Genomic DNA, 22,179 nt, shown 5'->3' with positions numbered 1-22,179 from the left:
AATTCTTGCAGCAACAACAAAATAAAAGAATGAAAATAAATATATAAATATATTGAGTTCCCATCTTAAAAATTAGAAAAGAACAACAAAGGAAAAGAAAGCATAAGGAAGGAAATAATAAAGTTAAAAGTAATGAGGCAGAGAACAGAAAAGCAATAAAACTAATCAATCAAAATGCTGATTCTTTGTTAAAAAAATAAATCAGCACAATAGATAAACGACTAGCTGACCCAATAAAGGAAGAAAGAGAGAAAAACAAATAAGAAATAAAAACAAGGAGATAACCAAGGCCATGAAAAAATTTTAAAAATCAAAAGTGACTCACTTTGCACAGGTCAAACAGAAAATCTAGGTGAATTGGATTATTTCCTAGGAAAATACAATTTACCAAAATTGACTTTGCTAATCATAGAAAACACAAATGGAAATTTTCTATAGTGGAAAAAGAAAAAGTTATCAAAAAAACTATCTATAAAAACTAAGTCCAAATGATTTTACAGTGGAATTTTATCAAAACTTCAAAAACTAGATAATCTAAATACCATTTAAATTGTAGCAGTAAAGGAAAACTCTCAAATGACCTTTATAAAACAAGTATTACTTTGACACAAACCCAGTAATGATTGCAAACACACACATACACACACAAAAAAAACTATAAATCAGTCTCACTTGTGACTGGCAATGGGAAAATCCTAAATAAAATGCCAGCAAACAGAATTTAAAATCAAGTTTAAAGAATGCATCATAATCAGGAGGATTTATTTCCAGACAGTGATGCTTCAGTATTAGTAAATTCTTTCCTATAATGGACCATATCATTAAATCTAGACAGAAAGATGTCATATGATTAGATCTCTGTCCGAATACTGGCATCGTTATTAATGAAGAAGCATTACCGGTATTTCCATTAAGAACAAGGACCAAGTAAGCTTCTCCTTTCTCTTTGCTATTATAGCTGTGGAGATATAAGCTAGCAATCATAAGCATTTAGATGCATAAGAAGTGAGAAATAATTTATGTTTTTATGTAAACTAATACTTCACCTAGAAAACAGAGAATAAGTACTAAAAATAACAACTAACAAGTTCTATAAGGAAGCAAGATATAAAGTTTAGCTGAAAGCATATTTACAAAAAATACTAAGTGATCATTTAAAAGATATAATGTTATTAATACAGAAACAAAGAAAAAATACTTAACAGAAAATGTGCTAAAACTATTTTGGAAAACTGTGAAACACTCCTGTAAACCAAAAAAACAAGAGGCCTGAAACAAATGGAAACGCTCTGTTTATTCTCACACAGGAAAACCCATCATTAACATATCAGTACTCCCTTCATAATATATAAATGCAATGTAATTCCAAATAAAATAAAAGTCATTTTTTCCCTGAAGCTATGCAAGCTAATTCTATAATCCATATGGAAAAGTAAACATAAAACAATATGAAGGAAAATCCTGAAAAATAAAAGCAGTAAGTGAAAACTAGCCCTAGCAAATATTAAGACCATAAAGCCTCCCTAATAAAAACACTGTGGTATCAGCAAATAAATATATTTGTTGTTGTTCAGTTGCTCAGTTATGGCCAACTCTTTGCAACCCCATGGACAGCAGCATGCCAGGCTTCCCTGTCCATCACCATCTCCTGGAGCTTGCTCAAACTCATATCCATTGAGTCAATGATGTCATCCAACCATCTTGTCCTCTGTCAACCCCTTCTCCTCCTATCTTCAATCTTTCCCAGGATCAGGGTCTTTTCTAGTGAGTCAGCTCTTTGTATTAGGTGGCCAAATTATTGGAGCTTCAGTTCAGTTCATTTCAGTCACTCAATCGTGTCCGACTCTTTGCGTCCCCATCTACAGCACGCCAGGCCTCCCTGTCCATCACCAGCTCCTGGAGTTCACTCAAACTCAGCTTCAGATCCTTCCAATGAATATTCAGGACTGATTTCCTTCAGGATTAACTGGTTTGATATCCTTGCTGTCCAAGGGACTCTCAAGAGTCTTCTCCAACACCACAGTTCAAAAGCATCAATTCTTTGGCACTCAGCCTTCTTTATGGTCCAACTCTCACATCCATACATGACTACTGGGAAAACCACAGCTTTGACTAGATGGACCTTTATTGGCAAAGTAATGTCTCTGCTTTTTAAAATGCTGTCTAGTTTGTCATAGCTTTTCTTCCAAGGAGCAAGCATCTTTTAATTTCATGGTTGCCGTCGCCATCTGCAGTTATGTTGGAGCATAAGAAAATAAAGTCTGTCACTGTTTCCATTGTTTCCCCATCTATTTGCCATGAAGTGATGGGACTGGATGCCATGATCTTCATTTTTTGAATGTTGAATTTTAAGCCAGTTTTTTCATTCTGCTTTTTCACCTTCATCAAGAGGCTCTTTAGTTCCTCTTTGCTTTCTGCCATAAGGGTGGTGTCATCTGCATATCTGAGGTTATTGATATTTCTCCTGGCAATCTTGATTCTATCTTGTGCTTTGCATAACGTACTCTGCATAGAAGTTACATAAGCAGTGTGACAATATACAGCCTTGATGTACTCCTTTCCCAATTTGGAACCATTCTGTTGTTCCATGTCTGATTCTAACTGTTGCTTCTTGACTGAAATAAATAGAGTGAACCAAAAAGCAAGCTACACCAAATCTACTGATGCTTTGATCTTGCACTTTGCAGCCTCCATAACTGTTGGTATTTGTAAGGCACCAGTCCATAGTAGCCCAAACAGACCAAGACACCACCATCCTTGTTGTCATCATTAGTCAAGTATATTGGACTCCCAATATCCTTGCTTTAATTGTCAGTTCAACACAAAAAACTGTAGGTAATATCTTTATTAATTGTTATGGTGTACCAAAGAAGACAAGAATCCATTTCCCATTGGTAAGTGGTTTAGCACTATACTCAAATCCAAGGACATGACCAAGTTAATCCTGAAACTGCAGTTTTGAATGGTGGTACCATTAAAGATAATCCTCTGCACTGTATCAGTTAAGATTCAGTGAGAAGACAAGGAACACATCAGTTATTTAAAAAGGGAAAATTTAACATAAAGACTTATTAACAAGAAGCTGGGGATGAACCAGAGGACATTAAAAAAAAAAATCACCTTAACAATACCATAGGATTACCTGCTTGCTCAGTCATATCTGACTCTTTGCAACCCCTGGACTGTAACCTGGTAGGCTCCTTGGTAGATGGAATTTTCTAGGAAGAATATACTGGAGCTATAAAAAGGAACACATTTGAGTCAGTTCTAGTGAAGTGGATGAACTGTTATATTATACACAGTGGAGTAAGTCAGAAAGAGAAAGACAAATATCATATACTAATGCATATATATGGAAAGACAGTACTGACACACACATGCATGCAGATGAACCTAGAAGACATTATGCTAAGTGAAATAAGACAAGGCACTGAAAGACACATACTATATGATCTCACCTATACACAGAATCTAAAAAATCCAGACTTGTTTACCACTGCACCACCTGGGAAGTCTACCCTAGGATTGAGAGTACTCAAGGAACAATTTGGAAAGAGGGGCCCTCTCCCCAGGGCTGAGATTCAGACTTCATTAAAGACAGTGTGCAGTTTGTGGTGTTACCTTGGGCCAGACCTGGTCCATAGCTGGTGGGCTGAAGTTGTCAAACAGGGCACTTTCCACTGGAGTGCCTAGGTCTACTCAGGAAACTATGGGCCATGACTGAGCAGGAGACTGAGTAGGACCTGCCTGCCAGAATGACAGCACGACCAGCTGGAGAGTGAGCTGCTCTGAATGTTCTGCAAGCACATCGCGGCAACTGCTCTTTAGGAGCAAACAGAGAGGATGTGCACACGCACGAGCAGCCCGTTCCTGCAGTGTCCTTCCAGTGCCCTCTGCTGACGAAGCCTGCCATCGTGCCAGCTGGCACAGGAAACATGCTTACAAGGCCCAACTCCATTATTACAAAGCAGAGCAGAGGCAATGGACTCTGAGAAGGACAGCAGTCAACTGAGAGCTGTCACAGGCCATTGGGAGGAGGAAAGGTTTATTCCTGTTCTTAAGCAAAATGAGTTAAAAAATAGGCCTGGAAAATCGCTTTGATGATAAAAGCAAGGAATCATTCAAAGACAAAATGAAATCATATACAAGGGACCAAAGAGCAGACTTCAGGGAGACTTCTATTGGCCAAAACTGGAGTAATTTGAGAATAAAAAGAATAATGGAAGTAATAGATTATAACAAATTGAATTTCTTAATTCCATTAAGTGAGACTGTAAGAGAGCATTAAAAAAAGGTCGTCTTTGTAGATGAATGCCAGTTAATAATAATAAATGTAGAGGAAAGAGAAAATTACAAACTCATTTTGAAACCCACAGTGTAATATTGATTCAGGAAATGATCACTAATGAATGTTAAAAATCATTGCAGAGAAGGTTATTGGGAACAGGAAATTCGACTGGTCTCAGAACATTACTCCACTAATTACTAATTCCAAAGGAAGAAGATGTTCTTAACTGGAAAGATTTACTACTCACTCTCTTCATCCAGTAATCAGACAGCTTCACTAATGGTACTGCTAAATATGTGCCTTCTAATGTGATCCAATAAGAAGATATACCATCACCTATGAAAAAAATTTTTCAAAAACTGTTTAACTGATTCAGATTAGAAGAAAACAGAACAAATCTAGAAACTGAACTGCGCAGTTATACAACAGGCCTCAACTTTCCAAAAAGTAGAGTTGCCAGATAAAATACAGGACACTCACTTATATTTGTACACAGTATGTTAGGTGATTTGTGGAATTATTAATAATTTTCTTAGGTGTGATCATTGCATTACGTTTTTGAAAGTGGTTCAGGTTTCATTCTTAAGAGATATACAATGAAATATTTAGGGGTAGATTTAGGAAAACCTCTAAAGCAATCTTGAGAAAGAAAAGCAAAGCTGGAGGCATCATTTCCTGATTTCAAACTATTTTATGGTACTAGCATAAAAAGACACACAGACCAATGGAACAGAGTTAGGAGCTGAGAAATAAATATATGGTCAGCTGATCTTTGACAAAGGCACCAAGAATATTCAATGGGAAAAGGACAATCTCTTCAGAAAACGATGCTAAGAAAGCTGGATGTCCACGTGCAAAAGAATGAAATCAGATCCTTATACCAATCACAAAAATTAACTCAAAATACATCATACAGTGCATTATAGTGCTGGTGGAAATGTAAATTGGCTCAGCCCTTAAGAAAAGAAAAAGGAGGTTCCTAAAAAGTTCAAAATAGAATGAACTAACAATGAGCTGTATGAACTAACAATCCCACTTCTGGATCATATCGAAAGGAAATGGGATCAGTATCTTGAAGAGATACCTTAATTTCCATATTCACAGCAGCACTATTCACAATCACCAAGATACAGAAACAACATGTCCTTTGAAAGATGAATGGATAAAGAAAAAAAAGTATGCACATATACAGTGGAATATTATTCAGTCATTAAAAAAAAAGGCAATCCTTCTGTTTGCAACAACATAGATGAACCTAGTTGGAGAAGGGCATGGCAACCCACTCCAGTATTCTTGCCTGGAGAATCCCATGGACAGAGGAGCCTGGCAGGCTATAGTCCATAGGGTTGCAAAGAGTCAGACATGACTGAAGCGACAACACATATGCATGCATGCAGATGAACCTAGAAGACATTATACTGAGTGAAATAAGACAAGACACAGAAAGACACATACTAAATGACCTCACCTATCAGTTCAGTTCAGTTCAATCGCTCAGTCGTGTCTGACTCTTAGCGACCCCATGAACCACAACACGAAAGGCCTCCCTGTCCATCACCAACTCCCGGACTTCACTCAAACTCATGTCCGTTGAGTCGGTGATGCCATCCAGCCACCTCATTCTCTGTCGTCCCCTTCTCCTCCCGCCCCCAACCTTTCCCAGCATCAGAGTCTTTTCCAGTGAGTCAACTCGTCGCATGAGGTGGCCAAAGTATTGGAGTTTCAGCTTTAGCATAAGTCCCTGTAATGAACACCCAGGATTGATCTCCTCCAGAATGGAATGGTTGGATCTCCTTGCAGTCCAAGGGACTCTCAAGAGTCTTCTCCAGCACCACAGTTCAAAAGCATCAATTCTTTGGCGATCAGCTTTCTTCACAGTCCAACTCTCACATCCATACATGACCACGGGAAAAACCATAGCCTTGACTAGACGGACCTTGGTTGGCAAAGTAATGTCTCTGCTTTTTAATATGCTATCTAGGCTGGTCATAACTTTCCTTCCAAGGAGTAAGCGTCTTTTAATTTCCTGGCTGCAATCAGCATCTGCAGTGATTTTGGAGCCCAAAAAATAAAGTCTGACACGGTTTCCACTGTTTCCCCATCTATTTCCCAAGAAGTGATGGGACCAGATGCCATGATCTTCGTTTTCTGAATGTTGAGCTTCAAGCCAACCTTTTCACTCTCCTCTTTTACTTTCATAAAGAGGCCTGTGAGTTCCTCTTCACTTTCTGCCATAAGGGTGGTGTCATCTGCATATCTGAGGTTATTGATATTTCTCCCGGCAATCTCGATTCCAGCTTGTGCTTCTTCCAGCCCAGCGTTCCTCATGATGTACTCTGCATATAAGTTAAAGAAGCAGGGTGACAAAATACAACCTTGACGTACTCCTTTTCCTATTTGGAACCAGTCCGTTGTTCCATGTCCAGTTCTAACTGTTGCTTCCTGACCTGCATACAGGTTTCTCAAGAGGCAGGTCAGGTGGTCTGGTATTCCCATCTCTTTCAGAATTTTCCACAGCTTATTGTGATCCACACAGTCAAAGGCCTTGGCATAGTCAATGAAACAGAAATAGATGTTTTTCTGGAACTCTCTTGCTTTCTCCATAATCCAGCGGATGTTGGCAATTTGATCTCTGGTGCCTCTGCCTTTTCTTGGAAAAGGTCAGTCTTCATTCCAATCCCAAAGAAAGGCAATGCCAAAGAATGCTCGAACTACCGCACAATTGCACTCATCTCACACCTTAGTAAAGTCATGCTCAAAATTCTCCTCACCTATACATGGAATCTAAAAAAATCCAGACTCACAGAACTAGCCATTGCCAGGGCTAGGGTCTAACAGAAATGAGATGTTGGTCAATGGTACAAACTTTCAGTCACAAGGTGAATAAGTTCTGGAAATTTGATGCACAGCAAGGTGATTATAATTAATAATACTGTATTTAGTTGAAATTTGCTAAGAGAGTAGATCTTTAGTATTCTCATTCATGACACGCACACCTACCCACAAAGTAACTATGTGAGCTAATGGGTTTGCTAATTAACTTGATTATAAATAGGTATATTAAATCATCATATTGTACAACTTTAAGAAAATCACATCATACAACCTAATTATATACAACTTTTAATTAAATCAAATCACAATAATGCTGGAAAAAGTAAATGTTAAAGATGAAGCCCCTGTGTTCAAAGACAGATCAATATAAGGAGAAAAAAGTAATAATCATAAAAAATACTACATCATTTTTGTTTCTCTTTGTTTTATGTGTTTTTCTTATAAACAGATTCATTTTTTAAAAATGATTGCAATATCACTGTCAAATAAGTAGAATTTAAATGCAAATAGCATGCAATACAGCTATGTTTATTCTGTATTATTGAAGGTCCAATAAAAATAAAACTATTATGAACCATTACACACCAAATAACAGGAAGACAAAATGTTACATAATAAAAACTATTATAATCACAGTAAATAACTGATGAAAACATAATAATAGGCAAACCTAGATGACCTTGGGTATGATGATGACTTTTTAGATAAGACACCAAAGGTGTGATCCATGAAAGAAAGGATTTGTAAGCTGGACTTTATTAAAACTTAGAAGTTCTGCTCTGCAAATGATAAAAGAATAAGAAGACAAGCTACAGACCAGGAGAAAATATTTTTAAAAGACACATTTGACAGAAGACTGTTATCCAAAATATAAAAAAACTCTCGAAACTCAACAATAAGAAAACAAACAACATGATTAAAATATGGTCCAAAGACCTTAACAGACATCTTACCAAATAAGCATACAAAAAACCTCCATATCATATGTCATGAATTCAGTTCAGTCACTCAGTCATGTCCGACTCTTTGTGACCCCATGGACTGAAGCATGCCAGGCTTCCCTGCCCATCACCAACTCCCGGAGCTTGCTCAAACTCATGTCTGTTGAGTTTGTGATTCTATCCATTATCTCATCCTCTGTCTTTCCCTTCTCCTCTTGCCTTCAATCTTTCCCAGAATCAGGGTCTTTCCCGTGGAGTCAGTTCTTCGCATCAGGTGGCCCAAGAGTTGGAGCTTCAACTTCAGCATCAGTCCTTCCAATGAATATTCAGCACTGATTTCCTTTAGGATTAACTGGTTTGATCTCCTTGCTATCCAAGAGACTCTCAAGAGTCTTCTCCAACACCATCAGGGAAATGCAAGTTATAACAATGAGATACCACCACACACCTATTGCTGCTGCTGCTAAGTCGCTTCAGTCATGTCCGACTCTGTGCGACCCCATAGACAACAGCCGACCAGGCTCTGCCGTCCCTGGGATTCTCCAGGCAAGACACACACCCATTAGAATGGCCAAATCCAGAAGACAGATGACATCAAATGCTGGCAAGGATCACTGTTGATAGGAATGCAAAATGGTACAGCTACCTTGGAAGACAGTTTGGTAATCTCTTACAAGATGAAACCACCTGTGTTTGTGCTCAGTCATGTCCAACTCTTTGCAACCTTATGGACTGTAGCCCACCAGGATCCTCTGTCCATTGGGATTTTTCAGGGAAGAATATTGGAATGGGTTGCCATTTCCTACTCCAGGGTATCTTCCCGACCCAGGGATCAAATCCACATCTCCTGCATTGACAGATGGATTCTTTTACCACTGTGCCACCTGGGAAGCCCCAGTTCTTACCACAGGATACAGCAATAGCACTCTTCGGTATTTACCCAAATGAATTGAAAACACAACCAAAAAAACCCGCACATGGATGTTTATATCAACTTTATTCATAATTGCCAAAACTTGGAAACAACCAAAATATCATTCAACAAGTGAATGGCTAAATAAACTGTACTTTTTCAGCACGAAAAGGAGTGCGCTATTAAAGCCATTAAAAGACACAGAGAAAAATGCAATGCACAGTACTAAGCGGAAGAAGCCAATCTGAAAAGTGTATGACTCTTAACCGATGACATTCTGAAAAAGACAAAACTATGGACACAGGATGAACAGGCACTGCTCTGGAAATTTTTCCAGCAGAGAAACTATTCCATATATGCTAAAATAAGGGATATAATACATGTCATTACGTGTTGTGCTATGCTGTGCATAGTCGCTAAATCGTGTCTGACTCTTTGCAACCCCATGGACTGTAGCCCACCAGGCTCCTCTGTCCATGGGGATTCTCCAGCCCAGAACACTGGAGTGGGTTGCCATGCCCTCTCCAAGGGATTTTCCCAGCCCAGGAATTGAACCCAGGTCTCCTTTATTGCAAGTGGATTCTTTACTGTCTGAGCCACCAGGGAAGCCCAAGAATACTGGAATGGGTAGCCTATCCCTTCTCCAGGGGATCTTCCTGACCCAGGAATTGAACCAGGGTCTCCTGCATTACAGGTGGATTCTTTACCAGCTGAGCTACCAGGGAAGTCCATATGTCATTACACACTTGCCCAAAACCATAGAATGTACAACACCAAAAGTGAACCCTAATATAAACTCTAGCTAATGAGTGATAATATTGTGCCAATATAGGTTCATTAATTGTAATTCATGCATCATTCTGATCAGTATGTTTATAATTGGGAAAGCTAGGCAAATGTGGAGGCAAGGGTTAGATGGGAACTCTGTATTTCCTTCTCAACTTTGTGTGAAACTACACTGACTTAAAAAATACAAAGTTGTTAAATACAGGGAAAGAACATAACAGTAGTAAAAAAAATTAATGTATCATTTAGATTCACTTAGAAAACAGATGACATGCTCAACAGACTATTTTGACTAGATGTTATGCAGAACAGATCAGCTTTTTCTGTAGACTAATCCAGTTTTTGGTCTTCCCTGGTGGCTCAGAGGTTAAAGCGTCTGCCTGCAATGCGGGAAACCTGGGTTCAATCCCTGGGTTGGGAAGATCCCCTGGAGAAGGAAATGGCAACCCACTCCAGTATTCTTGCCTGGAGAATCCCATGGATGGAGGAGCCTGGTGGGCTACAGTCCAAGGGGCTGCAAAGAGTTGGACACGACTGAGCTACTTCACTTTCACTTTCAATCCAGTTTTTATTCTAGGCTATGGCCAACCATGGAGAAGGCAATGGCAAGCCACTCCAGTACTATTGCCTAGAAAATCCCATGGATGGAGGAGCCTGGTAGGCTGCGGTCCGTGGAGTCGTTGAGGGTCGGACACGACTGAGCGACTTTACTTTCATTTTCACACATTGGAGAAGGAAATGGCAACCCACTCCAGTGTTCTTGCCTGGAGAATCCCAGGGACGGGGGAGCCTGGTGGGCTTCCGTCTATGGGGTCACACAGAGTCGGACACGACTGAAGTGACTTAGCATAGCATAGCATGGCCAACCAAGGTCCATCTAGTCAAGGCTATGGTTTTTCCAGTGGTCATGTATGGATGTGAGAGTTGCACTGTGAAGAAGGCTGATCGCCGAAGAATTGGTGCTTTTGAACTGTGGTGCTGGAGAAGGCTCTTGAGAGTCCCTTGGACTGCAAGGAGACCCAACCAGTCCATTCTAAAGGAGATCAATCCTGGGTGTTCATTGGAAGGACTGATGCTAAAGCCGAAGCTCCAATACTTTGGCCACCTCATGCAAAGAGTTGACTCACTGGAAAAGACTCTGATGCTGGGAGGGATTGGGGGCGGGAGGAGACGGGGATGACAGAGGATGAGATGGCTGGATGGCATCACAGACTTGATGGACATGAGTTTGAGTGAACTCCGGGAGTTGGTGATGGAAAGGGAGGCCTGGCGTGCTGTGATTCATGGGGTCACAGAGAGTCGGACACGACTGAGAGACTGAACTGAACTGAACTGAATGAGTTTGTAGGTTAATGAGTTTGGGCAAGTTCTGGGAGATGGTGAAAGACAGGAAAGACTGGCATGCTGCAGTCCATGGGGTCTCAAAGAGTCAGATAGGACTGAGCGACTGAACAATGATGAATCCAGCCCCATCACTGAGGCATGACCCTTCTGAGGTTTCTACTAAATACCCATGTATTACAAAGTTTCTCTACTCTGGACATTTGAAGAATTTAAAAAATTCCCCATTCCATGAAAGCACTGAGAATTTTTTTACCTGCTGGTAGTTTAGTCGCTAAGTTGTGTCCAACTCTTGTGACCCTATGGATAGAGGAGCCTGGCAGGCTACATTCCATAGGATTCTCCAGGCAAGAATACTGGAGTGGGTTGCCATGTCCTTCTCCAGGGGATCTTCCTAACCTAGGAATCAAACCTGGTCTCCTCCATCGTAGGTAGATTCTCTACCAACTGAGCTACAAGGGAAGCCCAAAATTTTTATTTATTTTTTAATATATGTTTTTGGCCATGTGGCATGTGGGATGTTAGTTCCCTGACCGGGGATCAAACCTGCATCCCCTGCATTGTAAGCATGGAGTCTTGACCACTGGACCACCAGGGAAGTCCTGGTAATTCTTCCTTTTGCCTCAAACAGATTCTTCACATGCTTTGAAGACTCAAAGGGAATACCTTGGACATCTCTGGAGCTCTTTGTGCAGCTCTCGCCTCTCTGCCGCTCTCTCTGTGACTTCCATAAACCTTCAGTTCAGTTCAGTCGCTCAGTCGTGTCCGACTCTCCGTGACCCCATGAATCACAGCACGCCAGGCCTCCCTGTCCATCACCAACTCCTGGAGTTCATTCAAACTCATGTCTATCGAGTCGGTGATGCCATCCAGCCATCTCATTCTCTGTCGTCCCCGTCTCCTCCCACCCCCAATCCCTCCCAGCATCAGAGTCTTTTCCAGTGAGTCAACTCTTTGCATGAGGTGGCCAAAGTATTGGAGCTTCAGCTTTAGCATTAGTCCTTCCAAAGAACACCCAGGACTGATCTCCTTAGCTTCCCTGAATTCTCAACTTACTCTGCCTTTTCAACTAAGGAAGACTGTACCGTAGCCTAGAATCATGCTTTAGAGAATTACTGGGGAAACCATAGGACTCACAATGTTTTTCTTCTTTCAAGAATTACTATTCATCACTGTCTATTGTCCAGTGTTTGAAACCATTTTTCATAAGTTTTAATTGGTTATTTATTTATTTAAGGGAAGTGGGTAAATATGCTTCTGTTGCTCTATGAGGTCCAGAGGAACAGAAATCCTTTAAAAATAATATTAACTTAAAAAAAAAGGAATGAAAAAGATCAAATAAAATATATGGCCATGCAGAAATGAAAAGTGAGCTGGCATAATTCATGAAGAGAATTAAAGATTTTAAATAAACAGCTAAGTAACATTTAAAACTACAAAAATATGAAAGGTAGAGTAAAATGAGGGACAGGACATGTAAAAATCCTATTGAAAACAAAACCAGAAAATGACAAAAGGAGAAACCATTAGAAAGAGGATAATATGTAAATTAAATAAGAGCTTCAACATATGCATAATTGGTATACCTGGATTAATGGAACAAAACAAATGAAACAGAATATTTCAAAAGTATAAAAGTAGAAAGCCTTTCTAAAATACACGAAAATCTTGATTTACTGATTAAATTGTACAGTATTTTCCAGAAAAACAATTATGCAGAATGATCAACCCAAATATATATTCTTGGAGCAGAATTACTTTAAAAATTCACTAAGCAGGTAACTTTTGGATAGAAAAATCAACTCATATGAAAGTTGAATTGAGAGAGAAAAATGTGGCTTTAATCGGACCTCCTACTTCTCCATAGCAACATTTAATGACAGAGGAAGGTGGAAGAATGTTTCCAGAATCCTGAAAACAAGAGAAAAAAAAAAAAAAGATTGAGCCAAAAATATTGTGCCCAGCCCATTTGTTTTATGTTTATGGCAACAGAAAAACAGTCTCAATTTTGTACAGATCCTGGGAACAAAGAAGCATTAATGAGTCCTTCTTTTAAAAACAAAAAAAAGAAAGAAAGAAAAGAAACTACTTAATAAAAAATCTATCCCTAAAGGACTAAATCAAGAGAAGTAACCCCAAAGGGGGCAACTCATATTTTAAAAGTACTGGCAATGAGTACTGAGCATATCTAAATATAAAAATAGATATCATATTTATTATCTAAGGAAGAAAATGAAAGTTTATAGAAGTTGCTGCTACTGCTGCTAAGTCACTTCAGTCGTGTCCGACTCTGTGCGACCCCATAGACGGCAGCCCACCAGGCTCCCCTGTCCCTGGGATTCTCCAGGCAAGAACACTGGAGTGGTTTGCCATTTCCTTCTCTAATGCATGAAAGTGAAGAGTGAAAGTGAAGTCTCTTTATAGAAGTTACTATTCCTTTTTAAAAAGTGTTTGTTTGTGGAGAGTATACATTTGCTAATACCCTTATCTTTCAGAAAGAGTCAAAGGTTACTGAAAAATTGATGAATTACAAAATAATTGCTTGCTTAATTAAAAAAAGGTGATTGACATTAAGAGTTTGTAAATAATTTCAAAATATCATTTAGACAGAAACCCAACATAGGTCACTAATGCTCTGTGATAAACTGATGAGCAGCAGCCCTTTATGGGTTAGACCAAAGTAGGGACTGAGCGTGTCATTCAGTAAAATTATTAAAATTTACAACTTTAAAAGATCTTATATAGCCAGTGAGGGAGAATGTGAGGGTAGCTACCACAACCAAACCAGGAAGGAATTAGTAAAGGTTAAACACCTGAGTCAAAGGAACAGAACAGATCACCCAGAAATAAACTCACGCATATGTAGCCCATTGATTTTCAGTAATGGTGCTAAGGTGATTTAATAGAGAAAGGATAGTCTTTTTGCTAACAGTGCTGGAACAATTGGATATCCATATGCAAAAAACAGAAACAAACCCACCCTCCATACCTCACATCATATACAAAAATCATCTCAAAATGGATCATATGCCGAAATGTAAAAAGTGAAATTATAAAACTTCTCGAAGAAAATATAGGAGAAAATGTTCATGGCCTTAAGTGAAGCAAAGATTTTTTAAATATAATATCAAAGTTTCACAATCCATAGAAAAAAGTCATAAACTGGACTTTAACAAAATTATGAAGTGATGCTATTAAAAATACTGTAAGAATGAAAGATATTTTTTAAAGGCCCTTTGGCAATTACAGCAAAGATTTCAAAGATATTAAAAAAGAAAAGTAGGGTTCGGCATCCCTTCAAATCTCTAACCTCTTAACCCTTGCAGAGTGGCCTAGCCTACTAGCCATCCTGTATGCCCCACTTGGCCGACTTAGCTCAGATTATCAATTGTTCATATAGCATCTTATGCACATCATTACCACAACTCTTACCAGTCTGTATGATCTACTTCTATTCAAATCTATTAACTAGTACTATTTCAAGTGCAAGGAACAGAAACTCTAACCAAAAATAATCAAAAAAGAAAGTACTGGTTATTAAAGCCCAGGAATAGATCTAATTTCAGTGCTGGTTTCAGGGGCTCAAAAAATATCATGAGAACCTGGTAATTCTCTATCTCCTAGGACCTACCCAACACACAATCAATCAGAATCCTGAGGGGCTAGACTCCAGACACTTAAATAGCAACCAGAATAAAAACAACATCAACAACAGCAGCAAAACCTTCCATATAGCACTCACTTATCTGTGTATAGCTTGTCCTTGTAAGCTAATTACAAGTGTTATAGGCAAGGACAACTTGTTTTGCACTCTAATGAAATATAAAATTATGCTAGATGGATATAAAGCATATATTCTGGCAAGTCTGATAAATCTGGGAAAGCTGTAAACATCATCCATGTTGGCATCAAAAGGCTCTGGAAAAAAATCTGACATCCTTTTGGAAATTGAACGAGTGAAAACAGAGCTATATTCAAAATTTTTGAACAACTACACCCAAATTGTAATAGTGAAGAAGTTTAAACTGGTAAAGAGAAAAGCTTCACACAATATTCCAAAGAGCTCTATTATTGATCCTATATTATTCAAAATTCTTTTGACTGTGGATAAAGATATATATATATATATATATATATATATATATATATATATAAATATCTCTGCGTCTGACAAAACTGGAATATAGCAAATTATAAAAATGTATTTTACAAAGTTCTTGAATAGCATGGTCACCCAAACATTATCACCAGTTCAATTTTGGTATTCTTCCAGTCTTCACATTATATATTTTTATGTATATTTATTGTTGGCTTCTATTTTTCCCCTGGCATAAACATTTTGGCTGCCAACTTGTCTAGACTTACATCCTTACAACTCCAAATCTAGTGGGAAGAAAAGCTTTTCTTTTCCAAGAGCTCGGAAAAAAATTATGATGTCCTGATTTCCATTGGACAGAACCATCTCCCATGCCTGTCCTTAAATACCATTCACAGGTGTTGAGAGGATGATATACTCCGGCTGGCCAAGCCTGATACCCACATCCGCCACTTAGGAGCCTAGCGATGGTGTCAGCCACATCTGAGGAGCTCACGGACTCTGAATGGGAGAGAGGGTGGCTCCCCAGGAAAATCTGATTACTGCTATAATAAGAAAGGGAACTGCTGGGCTGCTAAACTACAAATGATCCGGGGTCTCTGCTCCCCAGGGGATACATTCCTACTCGGAAAAACTACTGTGTTAACAGATAGTTTCAATATAAGGTGGTAAATGTTGTAATAAAGGTTTGCAAAGTAGAGAGACAAGTAAATTCAAACAGCAAGGCCAAGATTGTGGCCAAAGAAGTCTCCAAAAGGAGATGATGCCTGACTCTAGATTCTTAAGTCTTTACCAGGTTAGAAGAGGGCTTGGGAGTGATGTAAAGATGCTTGTTTTTGGGGGGAGGGAGGTTGGAGGGAGGTTCAAGAGGGAGGGGACATATGTATACCTATGACTGATTCATGATGATCTATGGCAGAAACCATCACAATTTTCTAACTATCCTCCAATTAAAAATAAAATAAAATTTTTTTTAATGTTTGTCTTTTTATTGAGGTATTGTTGATTTACAATATTATATTCAGTTCAGTTCAGTTCAGTTCAGTCGCTCAGTCGTGTCCAACTCTTTGCAACCCCCTGAATCACAGCACGCCAGGCCTCCCTGTCCATCACCAACTCCCGGAGTTCACTCAAACTCACCTCCATCGAGTCGGTGATGCCATCCAGCCATCTCATTCTCTGTCGTCCCCTTCTCCTCCCACCCCCAATCCCTCCCAGCATCAGAGTCTTTTTCAGTGAGTCAGCTCGTTGCATGAGGTGGCCAAAGTATTGGAGTTTCAGTTTTAGCATCAGTGTCAGGTATAAATGGCTTCCTTGACTGAGAAGACTTGATCCCCTTGAAGGCAGGAATCATATCTTATCTTTGCCTCCCCAGAATTCCACATGGTACCTGATGACTAGTCTGTGTTTGATGAATTTATTAACATTCCCTCATTATGTCTTCAACAAAAACTCTGTGTAATCTGCAAGGTTGATATTTAATCTCATTATTCAAAGTCAGAAACAGAGGGAGAGATTAGATCATCAAAATCACAGTGCCAACCAACAATGGTGCCATGGTAACCCCCCACAGAGGCAGGGACATATCCAAACCAAACTCCAGACATGAAGAATACCACAAATCCCAGCCTTGCATTAACAGAACAGTAGAGTGAGAAATTAAATAGAGTAAACATTTTAGTGGAGAAGGAAATGGTAACCCACTCCAGTATTCTTGCCTGGAGAATCCCATGGATGGAGAAGCCTGGTAGGCTTCTGAACTGAGCGACTGAACAGAACAGAACAGAAACATTTTAGTATGCTTGGCAGTTCTTATAAAGCCCAAACACCAAATTTTCTTCTAATGATTTCAGATGTCAAGTGATAAAAACTTATTTTAAAATGTTCTTGAATAAATAAGGACTGAGAAAAAATTGAGAGGGAAATATGTTTGTTTGGGTGAGTTGCTAAGCAACCCCACACATGCCAGAGACTCCTTTTGGATTTCCTTCTTAAGGTGGAATCTGTGGGACCGACAGTACTTTGGCTTGCATCTGTTTCATTGGTTCACACTGGAAAATTAAAGCAAAACAGGAAACAAACAAGCAATTCTAATAGTACTGAAGTCAGAGGTGTGGAGAATACTAAGTGTTAAATTAAGCTAGACTATTTTGATAGTTGCCTTTCAGATGGCTTTTGAGTGTCCTCAGTGGCACTAACATTAATAGGTGAGGTTTTATAAGGGTGTCCCCAGAAGAATCAACCACACAGATGAAATTAAACCAAATTGCATTCAGGCTGTATTATCTATTCCACACAGTGTTTTAGACCCTATAGATGCCTGAAATTTGTAATATGGCAATAGAACGTAGCAACCAGATGAAGGAAAATATAAGTTGTGCATTTCATTTAATTTAATAAGGGATAAATTCTTAGAAAAACAGAGTTTTACAATGGGTACTAAAGGAAGAAATTCTGTGAGAAAAGAAATTTACAACCTCAAGGCCTGCTTGAGTAAAAGCTAGGCAGCTCTGAAAGGGCAAAACATGTCAAGGTAAAAGCAGAAAGAGAATATTGGTAAGCCAGAAAGAATGAATAAATATTAGAGCAGGAAATGTATTCGACAGCTGGGGAAGGGTTTATAAAGACTAAGATAGAAATTAGTACTGAAATGCCTGGAATGTAAGATTTAAAGATGCTATGGATCAAATACTATCCAAGTTACATTACACAAATATTGCTGTACATTTTAAATAATCACATTCTTTTTCAATGATTTGTATTTCAAGTTTCAAGTAAACACACATCTAAGTTTGAATTATGTGGGGACACATTTTCAATCAATCTGCATTCTTTAGAGGACAAGGGTATCATCTTAGAATATTTCAGATTATGTTTTAAATAACTGACACTGTAAAGGGGGGTGTATGTTATTATTACTAATTACAGAATAAAGTCTGTACTCCTTATCATGTGTCTCAGGCTTCCCATGATTCAGCTTGCCTACCCGCCCCTCCCACGCCAGCCTGTTTCTCCTCTCATTCCTCCCATGTTGAAAATCTCCACTACTGACCTGACACTAAATTATATTCTCGTCTATTGTTATTTAGACTCAGTGTGTGTATCTCTCCAATGAGATTATAGCTCCCTGAAGGATCTGCTCAAACAGTATTTTGTTTCGTATATTCTAACTAAAATAATAATGTTACTTACTATGTATAGTTAACGAACAGAATTTGAACCCACAAATATTCTCCTCCTTATGTCTCCAGACTCTAGTCCTGCTAGCAGAAAATACTAATAGGAAGAGCAAACAAAAAATGAATAGGCAGAAACTTACTGTCTTCTAAACCTTGAATTCTGGAAAACCAAAATATCCTTGGGGGTCAAATATCACAAAACTGAAAACAGCATTTTGAGCTGGGAATATGATAGCTTCATGTGGGCATGAGCTATTGAAAGGGCCCTTGGAGCCCAGAGGAGAAATGGTATTCTGCAAAAGTTAAAAAGAGATCTACATGAAGAATTAGGAACTCCCTGTCGAGTCAGCAGTCCAGCTGTGTGGCTTAAAAGATTGTATCTGACTAGATTCATTCATTCCTCCAACCAATCTGCAGGGAATACAAGCTCTTTAAGGGTGGGGCTTTTCACTGGTGTCTTTGCTTGCACGCTCCCCTGGTGTTGTGCCTGGCACCTAGCAGATGCTTACTTAGTATTTGTTACGGAAACCTCTGTCCTGGTCATGGAGTGGCCATCCTCAAGAAGTTCACTGTCTGATTAGGACAAAGATTTCCAAATATGCAGTTATCACAGATGAAAACATTTATCATGAATAAGCTATAAGTGCATCACGCTTACACTTGAACATTTACCCTGTGCCAGGCGGTGTTCCACATGCCCTTACATGTATAAATTCACCTAATCTTCGCAACAACCTTATGAGGTGAATACTATTATTATTTCCATATTCACAGACACAATAAGGTTAAGCCACCTGCCCAAGGTCACAGCTAGGATGCAGCAGAGCAGGAAGTGAGGCAGGGTGCATAATTAGCACACTGTAGGCACAAAGAGTTAGTCAGACTTAGGGACCGCTGATGTTTCTTCCAGACCTGGATTGCAGATGATGGTACCACTGGTGATAACAAAGCACTAGAAATACCAGGGAAATGTTTCATGAAACCCTATCCATTTGGAACATATAATTCTTCAAGAAGATATAGAATTTTAGGCCTGAAATTCTGGAGGTTCTGAATCAATAAGGTTGCAGTGGGGACGTAGAATCTGTATTTTTAACAAAGCATCACACCAATGTCGATAATCATATTTTAAAAAATACTATACTAGACCTATTTGGACATGATTTAGCAGTTCAACAACAACAAGACCTATTCTACAGTAGAAGCCTTTGGTTGAGATTCTGCACTCTTTTTTCAGGCCTGACTCTCCCCTGGCCAGGTGTCTCTTGGGATTTCTTCGACTACTTGACCTGATAGTGCTCTGCTGGGGGCACTGACATCTTTAGAAGCTCCTCAGATGATAGGTATCACAACCCTTACCCAAGACAATTATTTCTGGTTTATTTATCTATCTTCTCTTGATGTGGCTCAGATGGTAAAGAATCTGCCTGCAATGCAGGAGACCCGGGTTCAATGCCTAGGTCAGGAAAGATCCCCTGGAGATGGTAATGGATACCCACTCCAGTATTCTTGCCTGAATAATTCCATGGACAGAGGATCCTGGTGGGCTACAGTCCATGGGGGTCACAAAGAGTCAGACATATTTACGTGACTAACACATTTTTCTTGAGGGCAGGGGCTGTATCATACTCTCCTCTACATGCTAGCTCCTAATTCAGCAAGACATGTCTTCTAAAGAAACTGATGGGTGGCATGAGCCAGGCCAGTGATTCACATCCACCAGCCCTGCCCTTGAGAACATCATAGTCAAGTGAAGGATACAGATACCTGCAGATAAACTGCAGGATTAGATGATAAAATGGCTGTGATTACCTAAATACAAGTAGCATTTGATGAAGGCACAGGGAACCAGCAAAAGGTGCTGCAAAGGTGCTGTACGGGGTGGGAAACCACGCTAGAAGAGTAGACTGGGAGCTTTAATGGGCTGAACTGTGTCCCCCTCAGAAATTCCTATGTGAAGTCAAACACCCTCCCCTCCCCTACCAGAGCAGCACAGAATGTGACTGCATTGGAAACTGAGTCTTTTTGAAAGGTAAATAAGTAAAAAGTGAGATCATTAGAATGGGCCCTCATCCAGGAATCTGACTGGTGTCCTCATAAGAAGAGGAAATTAGGACAGAGATGCACATAGAGGTAAGGGCATGTGAAGAAGCAGGGAGAAGACAGCCACCTACAAGCCAAGAAGAGAGGCCTCAGAAGAAACCAACCTTGTCAACACCCTGATCTGGGACTTCGAGCCTCCAGAATTGTGAGAAAATAAATATCTGCTGTTTGAGACACCCAGTCTGTAGTACTTTGTTATGACAACCCTAGCAAAAAATATAGGAGCAGATTGTGAAAATTTACTAAGTCAAACTACAGAAGTTAAATGCTATCCTTTAAGCTGTCGGAAGCCTCCACAGAGGTCTAAGCATCAATGTGACACGAATAGGTTTGGTTCCAGAACATGATTTGGAAAGAGTGGATATCAGGAAGTGGAGAAGGAAGGTGGAGGTGGCAGATCCATTGTTCCAATGAAGAATAAAACAAGCTCTAAGGGCCCTGGACAAAAATCACTGACAATGGGAATGAGTATCAGAGGTCCTATCAGAGAGGTATTTGTGGGGCAGAAGTAAGACGGTTTGGGGAAAATGAAGTGTAGGAGAAGCGTAGGTAGATGAGGATAACATGAAGTGTAGTGTGGGGAGCTGAGGGATGCCTCAGATCTCAACCGGGGATACAGAAGGTGAAGCAGGCTTAAAGAAGAGGTGAAAAGATAATAAATGTCGTTTGGGATGAATGACGTTTGAGACAACTGCAGAGCGTCGAGCTGAATGTGTAGGATTCCACTAGTCACGGGCCGTGGGGTGGTGGGAAGGGATCGGCGGACCTCGCACGAAGCATCAGCCATTCAGGAGCCCCAAGACCATATCCCTGGGGTCCCCACAGTGTGTGGAGAGAGAAGCGAACCAAAGAGACCATCCAAAAAGCAGCAGAATCAGAGCGAGGAGGGCTGCCCTCCAAAGGCCAAGGAAGTCAGCGCTAGGAGTTTGTCGGTATTGATAGTTTTCAGATGCAGGAAAGATTTTGCCCCTGCTGCAGACATCAGTTCAGGCTGGATCTCGTTTTTTCTCACTATCCCATAAAGTGGTTTACTTCTCTCCCCGCACTCTGGTTGATCAAGGTAGAAGTGGCTGGCAGGTAACGGGGACCCAAGCATTATCTCTAGGTCAGTGATCACATTATCGTGACTATCCTGGTCGTAAAGATCTTTTTTGTACAGTTCTTCTGTGTATTCTTGCCACTTCTTCTTAATATCTTCTGCTTCTGTTAGGTCCATACGATTTCTGTCTTTTATCAAGCCCATCTTTGCATGAAAAGTTTCCTTGGAATCTCTGATTTTCTTGAAGAGATCTCTTGTTTTTCCTATTCTGTTGTTTTCCTCTATTTCTTTGCATTGATCACTGAGGAAGGCTTTCTTATCTCTCCTTGCTGTTCTTTGGAACTCTGCATTCAGATGCTTATATCTTTCCTTTTCTCCTTTGCTTTTCGCTTCTCTTCTTTTCACAGCTATTTGTAAATCCTCCTCAGACAGCCATTTTGCTTTTTTGCATTTCTTTTCCATGGGGATGATCTTGGTCCCTGTCTCCTGTACAATGTCACGAACCTCTGTCCAGAGTTCATCAGGCACTCTATCTATCAGATCTAGTCCCTTAAATCTATTTCTCACTTCCACTGTATAATCATAAGGGATTGGATTTAGGTCATATCTGAATGGTCTAGTGGTTTTCCCTACTTCCTTCAATTTAAGTCTGAATTTG

The sequence above is a fragment of the Moschus berezovskii genome, chromosome 5 (assembly GCF_049115385.1).
Source record: "Moschus berezovskii isolate FMDL1 chromosome 5, NW_MosBer_1.0, whole genome shotgun sequence".
Lineage (NCBI taxonomy): Eukaryota > Metazoa > Chordata > Mammalia > Artiodactyla > Moschidae > Moschus > Moschus berezovskii.
The sequence above is the reverse complement of the archived record's forward strand: the minus strand, read 5'-3'. Positions refer to the sequence as shown.